We start from the raw sequence: 8,041 nt of genomic DNA, 5'->3' as shown, positions 1-8,041 counted from the left end.
GAAAGTAACTGGGTCTGGAAGTCTGCCTTCTCCCCTTGAAAAAGACACATTCCTTTGAGTGATGCACAGAGATTTTGGGGAAGGGAAAGGACATAATTTATCAGGGTCCATAGGCATATATATTAAAAAGCACAGACATCACTTTGCTGACAAAGGTCCATACAGTCAGGGCTATGGTTTTTCAGTAGGCATGTATGGATGTGAGAGTTGGGCTATAAAGATGGCTGAGTGCTGAAGAATTGATGCTTGAATTGTAATGCTGGAGAAGACTCTTGAGAATCCCTTGGACTGCAAGGAGCTCCAACCAGTCAATCCTAAAGGAATTCAGTCCTGAATATTCATTGAAAGGACTGAGGGTTAAGCTGAAGCTCCACTGCTTTGGCCACCTGATACGAAGAGCCAACTCATTGAAAAAGACCTTGGTGCTGGGAAAGATTGAGGGCAGGAAGAGAAGGGGGCAACAGAGAATGAGATGGCTGGATGGCATCACTGACTCAATGGACATGAGTTTGAGCAAGCTCCAAGTGTTGGTGATGGACAGGGAAGCCTGGAGTACTGTGGTCCATGGGGTTGCAAAGAGTCGGACATGACTGAGCGACTGAACTGAAATGAGCTGAACTGAGTACAGCCAAGAATGGATGAGACAGGGCAAAGCATGAATAGCTCTTACCACAAGCTGTGATTCCTTCTGTCCAAGAAGCCTTTCAGTGAAGAGTGAACCTTAGAACTTGAAAGAGTGCTCAACTCCAAGAACCAGAGGGACCTATTTTTGTCTTGGGATGGTTTCTGTTCATTGCGATCTCACAGAGATGAACACCAGATGATGTGGACACTCGTGCTATGCTGGGATGGTCAGGGACAGCCGTGAGGCTCTCCATCTAAGCTGCCTTCTGGTCAAAATGGGGCAGAGCCCAGGAAAGGGGAATTGCTGTCACAGGGCCTTTAAAGGGGCAGCAGCTGGGCAGAGCATCTCTTGCACCAAACAAGGAAGACAGTGTCTTGGTCTGAGTCAGAGAGTCTAAGTGTTCACATTGCATGAGTCCCTGTCAAGGAGATGTTGCACAAGGCTGCCAGACTTGAAGACTCCAGCCAGTCTGCAGCTTGCTGCCAAAGGCATGAAACAGCTGCCTCTGACTTGGCTGCCTAGGACCAGCATTCATGAGCATTCTTACCAGGTTTCTTGGAGAAAATTAACACATAACTATCTGGTTTGAATACCAGTCTGAGTTTGGTGAATCTGGAAGAGCTTGCAGGACTAGATGGAGGCTGAAGAAACTCCACCAAGGTGACTGACCTCGTGAGACTGCATCTCTCAGTCTCCATCTGTAACACACCTCTGGTGTCAGCCCTTTCCTCCACTTCCCTTCATCTCTGCAGTCATTCTTCCCATCTCCCTCAACAAGCGCAGGCTGCTGCTGCAGAGCCCTGTTATTGTTGTTTTGTTGCTAAGTAGTGTCCAGCTCTTTGTGACTCCATGGACTGCAGCACACCAGGGTCTTTGGTCCATGGGATTTCCCAGGCAAGAATACTGGAGTGGGTTGCCATTTCCTTCTCCAGGGGGATCTTTCCAATCCAGGGATTGAACTCATGTCTCCTGCATTGGCAGGTGGATTCTTTAGTGCTGAATCACCAGGGAAGCCCGTAGACCCCTGTAAGGAGTGAAAGTTGCTCAGTCGTATCTGACTCTTTGTGACTCCATGGACTATACAGTCCATGGAATTCTCCAGGCCCCAATACTGGAGTGGGTAGCCTTTCCCTTCTTCAGGGGATCTTCCCAACCCAGGGATCGAATCCAGGTCTCTTGCATTGCAGGCGGATTCTTTACCAGCTGAGCCACAAGGGAAGCCCAAGAATACTGGAGTAGGTAGCCTATCCCTTCTCCAGCAGATCTTTCTGACCCAGGATTAGAACTGGGGTCTCCTGCTTGCAGGCAGATTCTTTATCAACTGAGCTATAAGGGAAACCCTGATAGACCTTGTAGACCAGCCTAGACCCCTGTAGACCTCTGTAAAGAGACCACTCAGATGGGGGTGGAGCTAGAACAGAGCTGGAATCCCCACTGGAGATACAGCTGGGGGAGCACGTGAATCTGACTGAGAGCCAGGCATGGAAAGGCCAAGGCTTGTCACTGGATAAGACAGCAGAGGCAGAGACCTACATCAGGAGGGACACACGGTGCTGAACAGACTTGAGGAGTTGCCGGTGTGCCTTGGACAGCTGCCTATGTGGCCTGGGACTGTGGTCTGTATTGATCGTATTACACACTTAGCTTTCTAAGGGTGACGAGCCATGTCACCGTCCTCAACCTCTGCCTGCAAGTGAGTTGCCAACTGGCCCTTTATCACCCACCCACTTTCGTCAGCTTTGTCACCCAGGTCATTGCCCTAAATCCCTGGAACTTCACCAGTTTCCTGAGAACAAATGTTTTGGACTGCTTCTAGTTTTTGGATAATTCTAGTGCATTAGCCTGCACTTTTGGAAATGCGAGTTTCCAAACTGACTTATCTTTTAATGCCTTATGATTTCTGCTTTGCATAATTATTTGCTTGGTCAACCACCATGCTGTGCTCCGGTAAACTGAAAGAAAGTGTTGTAACTGAGCAGCAAGAAAAACAACCTATTCTGAGTAGATGCTTTCTGAGTGGAATGAGAGTCTGAGACTTGATCCTGTTGGAGAGGATGCTCAGCTGTACTGAACTCGTCAGCATTTCCATTGAGAAGCTTCTAAATTCTCTGATCTGAGTGAATGCCTATCTAATCTAATTCTAATTCAGAGCTCCACTCTGAGGGTGGTAATAAGCCATTAAAGTCATATATATTGGTAAGATTTATAAAGAATACTCGCAGTGAAAGGAAAGCTTTTCTTAAAAAACAAACAGAAAAAGAAAAACAAAAACCAACATTCATAGTACACAGGGATGGAATTTGACTCCCTGTGAAAGAAATCAAAGCTTAACATAGTCCGAGTTATACTGTGATTTGGAAATGTTCTGAACTCAACACTTATGCTAAGACCAAAGTATGTAGAGCTATCCCTCCCCGTCCCTCCCTGCCTCAGGAATAAGCTTGCTGAATCACCACAGGTTTGTTTTTAATTACTGGTTTGCTGAATATCATTGTCTAGTTGGCTTGGAGTTGCTCTGAGTCCACCTTTGAGCCCACTCTTTGAGCCTGTCTGTCATTTGGAGAAATGCATTACTGGTGGTCCTTCCTGCTAAGTATAGAGCCTTGCTAGTCCATGGGGTCGCTAAGAGTTGGACACGACTGAGCGACTTCACTTTCACTTTTCACTTTCATGCATTGGAGAAGGAAATGGCAACCCACTCCAGTGTTCTTGCCCGGAGAATCCCAGGGATGGGGGAGCTTGGTGGTCTGCCGTCTCTGGGGTCACACAGAGTTGGACACAACTGAAGCGACTTAGCAGCAGCAGCAGCCATGTCAAATTAGTGGTTAATAGTAAGACTTAACCCTTTGTTAAACATATTTGCCGCAAATAAATTGTTCCCCAAATGGTTGGGCATTGTTGATTCCCACACTTCCCTAATAATCTATCATTCCCTACATAAAATCTTAACACCAATAACAAAAACCATAAAATCCTTCTGCAAGGTCAAAAAATGATTAGATAATTCAAAGCTAGTTCTGCTGATACATTTTTTTTCCAGAAGTTACACCCAAATATACTTTCTCTGGCACCAGCAAAAATGAAGCAAGAAATGAACTTGGAAGTAGGAAGCCAGGTGAACATCAGACAGCTGACCAAAATGTTCCCTGTCCAAAGGCTAGGTGTGATTTCCAACCTCACTTGCACAGCCTGTGTCTTCGACCTTTCTATTCCCAGACAATACTGTTTTCTTTTTTTTTTGCCTAACACTACTCTTCTCTAACCGATGGCTTCCAGTGGATTATATCTGTCTGAGGCATGTTTCTTAAACTCTAAGGAAGACTTGTCGTGTGTCCTCTGTCTGGAGTGTAGCCAGGCAACTTCCCAGTATACTTTCAAAGGAATGAGAAGGGAAGTGTGAAATACAGTCCCATCTGTTGGTTTAGCATTCATCGTGAGCAGACTGGACTCTTGCCTGACTGAAACAAACTGATGTCATCTGCTTTCATTTGACCCTGAATGTCCCCTGTGATTGAGACATAAGTCCAGGTTTCATTTCACAACACCCAGCAAACGTTGCTGAGTGCCTTCAGTGATGGAGTTTCTACCCTACAAGCAGAATGACAAGAGGCAAGTGTGAGTTGTTGAGTCGTGTCCATTCTGTGACCCCATGAACTATAGCTGGCCAGGCTCCTCTGTCCACGGAATGCTCCAGGCAAGAATACTAGAGTGGTTAGCCATTCCCTTCTCCAGGGGATCTTCCTGACCCAGGAATTGAGCCCCAGTCTCCTGCATTGCAGGCAGATTCTATATCATCTGAGCCACTAGGAAAGCTTGAATGACAAGAGAGAAGGGGTGCGAAAAAGAAGGAAGGGGGCAGCAACGGCTACTCAGGTGGAGTTTGAACTGGACCTTGAAGGATTAGGAGGGTTTTGTCAGATGGAGAAATCTAAGAGGGAAATTCCAGTAATAAAAGTGGGGAGGGGTATAAGAATATGAACAAAGGCAGGACATTTCATGAAGAGACATTAAAAATCACAATAGAGGGAGACATTTCCAGAGTGAAAATGGAAGAGCTGATGGTTCATCAGATTGGCTGGTTGCTGGAGGGAGGTAGTGAGCTTCATATAGGAAGGGAAAATATGCTGATTAAGCGTTTGAAAAGAACATTTCGAAAGAAGAGGACATCTGCTAGACAGTTTGTGATTCTAATGAGACTTTTTCCCCCAAAACATACTAGATTTTCATCTAAATTGTACTTCTTCCAAGTAGATACTTTGAAAAACTAAATACTTATTGTACTGATGCTATTACTGTTTTTTAAAAAGTCTTGAGAAATCCCCTTTGGGAATTGCCTTCAAAATGTGTTTATGAGTTACCAAAGAATACTGCGAAGGTTTATTACCTCATGGGTTTCTGTCTCTGTTTCTCTACATATGGTGAAAACGTTTTACACGCATACAAAATATGTATCACTAAAACTTAGCCTGTCAGACATTTTTAATTTAATTTTTTATTGAGGTATTGTTGATCTATAATGCTGTGTTCATTTCTACTGTACAGTGAAGTGATTCAGTTATATATACATTCTTTTTTCATATTCTTTTCTACTAAGGGTCATTACAGGATCCTGAATAGAGTTCCCTGTGCTAAGTAGGACCTCATTGTTTATCCATTCGACATATAATAGCTTGCATCTGCTAACCCCACCACCCACTCCATTCCCCCTCCACCCCCTTGGCAACCACAATTCTATTCTCTATGGACATTTCTTTTATAAACTAGAACATGCTGAGAACTTCCCAGGTGGCCCAGTGATTAAGATTTCGTGCTTCCCCTGCAAGGGGTGCGGGTTTGATCCCTGGTCAGGGAACTAAGATCCCATAGGCCACGAGGTTCAGCCCAAAACACAAAAACAAAAGCGCTAGAACATATGGCAAATGGTTTTACCTATTGCCAGAAATTGAATACAGTCTGGAAAAGATTTCACTTATGGACTCAGAATACTGCCCCCAAAATGTGCTGCGGGCTGTGATGGCCATCTTCAAAGAGGGACTCAGCAGTAGTTTGAGCCACCAAACATTGGAGTCATGTGACCTCCACAGGTGGCCTCCACAGGTGACTTTGCCACAGGGACTCTGTCCCTCGATTATGCACATTCTGGGGAATTTCTATGACCGTGGCTGGACAAGTTGTCATATGACAGCTTATGGTTCACAGTGGCCTCCTATGCAGTCACTCATGATTAGAGGCTCCCCTTGCCCTGAGTCCCCCCAGAAGATGCTGCCAAAACTGGGGAGGGAAGGGGGTTTCCTAAAAGCATTAGGGACTAAGACAGACAACCTAACAGCAGAATCTGAGGAGGCCTGGGACTTCAGCTCACTGCACGCTCTGGCTTTGTTTCATGAAAGCAGAGCCCTTTAGCAGAGGGAGGAAAGGCCTGTCCTGTGCCCGGAATCAGGAAGCAGGCTGCGGAGTTCCTCTGATTCCATTCTGGGGGCAGACGGGTCATACCCTCTCCAGGACCACATTCCAGGGCAAGGTTCTGGATCCAGAAAGAATGCAGAGCTTGGAAACAGCTGAACAGTACTCCTGGAAGATGCACACCACAGACTAGCAGTTCTGATTCCTCAATAAAGTGCCCAAAGGGCATGAACGTGTGTGTGTGTGTGTACTGTGTATATGGCACATGTGTGCATGCGCGTGCTGTTGGTTGTGTGTACACACACGTGTGTGTACTGTGTGGTGCACATGTATATGGTATGCTCACATGGAGTGAGTGTGTATAGTGTGTATTAATGCATGTGTGCATACTTATGTTGCCTGCTGTGTCTGTACACATGTGTCATTGTGTGCATGTGGTCTGTTCGTGTGGGGGGTGTGTGTGGTACATGGGTGCACATATATGTTGTCATGTGTGCACACACGTGTGTGGTATATGTGTGTATGGTATGTTCACATGCTCTGTGTGTGTGTGTGTGTGAAGGGTGCTTGACAATTCTGGCAGGAGTGAGTGATAGGATCTGCCAGTGGTCATCCCTCTCCCTCCACCTTCAAAGCCTATGGGAACGGGTCCGTACAGACAGGAGACAAATTCTGTGAGCTGAAGCACCAACACTGTTTCCCTTGGGAGGAAGAATGATGTTTCCTCAATGACTACTCAATGAATCCGAGTAGCAGCAGGTTGTCCTCCATTTGCGTTGCTCGTATTTCCCATTTGTCCTTTGTCTTTATTTTTTCTTTATAGGGCTCTTATTTGTTTTGGCACTGGAAAGTTTTCACTGTTACATAGTTGAGGTTCTTAATCTTTTGTTTTGTGATCACTGGCTGTCATGACATGCTCAGACTTTCCACACACTATTATAAAAATAATTGTCCGGTTTCTGTCCTAGTGTTTATGTTTTAATTTTGGTTTTTACTTTAAAACATTTTGTTGTACTTGGAGTTTATTTTGTGTAATGAATGAAACAAGAGCCTGCATTTTATTTAAAACATTCCACACCAACCTGTATTTTCTTTCACAGTATTCATCATAGTTACAATAGCCTAATTATTTATGTGATGAGCTTTTGCCAGTCACCACTGATTTGAGATACCATATATTCCATACAGTTGGAATACTTTTAAAAAATGCTTCTTTCTGTAAATATCATGTTGGGATTTTGACCAGAAATAGGATGGTTTTGTAGATTAAATATTTTGTAAGAATTTATACTAGAATATTTCTGTATTCTAGAACATTCTGTATTCCATAAGGGATGCCTTTTCATTTACTCATATATTATGTTCTATTTCTTCGTAATTTTCTGTTTTTTTTTTCATGTAATTAAAATTTATTTATATAAAGTAATGTACTTTTAAGATGGACTAAATTTGGGTTATATTTATAATACATTGTAAGACTTTGAGTACTGAATATTAATATTATATCATGAAAACCTTATCAACTTTTTACTTTTCAAAAACTTTCTGCTGAATTTTAGACTTCCTATTATCTGCAAATAATGATAATTTTTGTCTTTTTCATTCCAATATTTAAACTTCTTATTTTGCTCTTTTGTCTAATTACAATGTCTATCACATAAAAGCAATGTCATATTATAGAGATTATAAATGTTTGATTGCTAAGCATGATATTGGTTTTTGGTATGAGATATGTTTTGACAGTAAATAAATTATTCACCTAATCTCATTTTACAAAGATCTTTTATTAAGAATGGATGTTAAATTTTATGAATATTTTATCGAAATCTACCATGGGACTATATGCTTTTCCCACTTTGGTCAACATTAATATAAATTTTCTAACATTTAGCCACCTTTGCATTCTTGTAATACACAGTCATAGTCACAGTATATTGCTAATTAAGTCTGCTCCCAGGTTCTACTTAATACTTTATTCTAGAACTTTTTATAAATCAACTTTGATATCTCTAA

The sequence above is a fragment of the Bos indicus genome, chromosome 8, assembly GCF_029378745.1.
Source record: "Bos indicus isolate NIAB-ARS_2022 breed Sahiwal x Tharparkar chromosome 8, NIAB-ARS_B.indTharparkar_mat_pri_1.0, whole genome shotgun sequence".
Taxonomy (NCBI): domain Eukaryota; kingdom Metazoa; phylum Chordata; class Mammalia; order Artiodactyla; family Bovidae; genus Bos; species Bos indicus.
The sequence above is the reverse complement of the archived record's forward strand: the minus strand, read 5'-3'. Positions refer to the sequence as shown.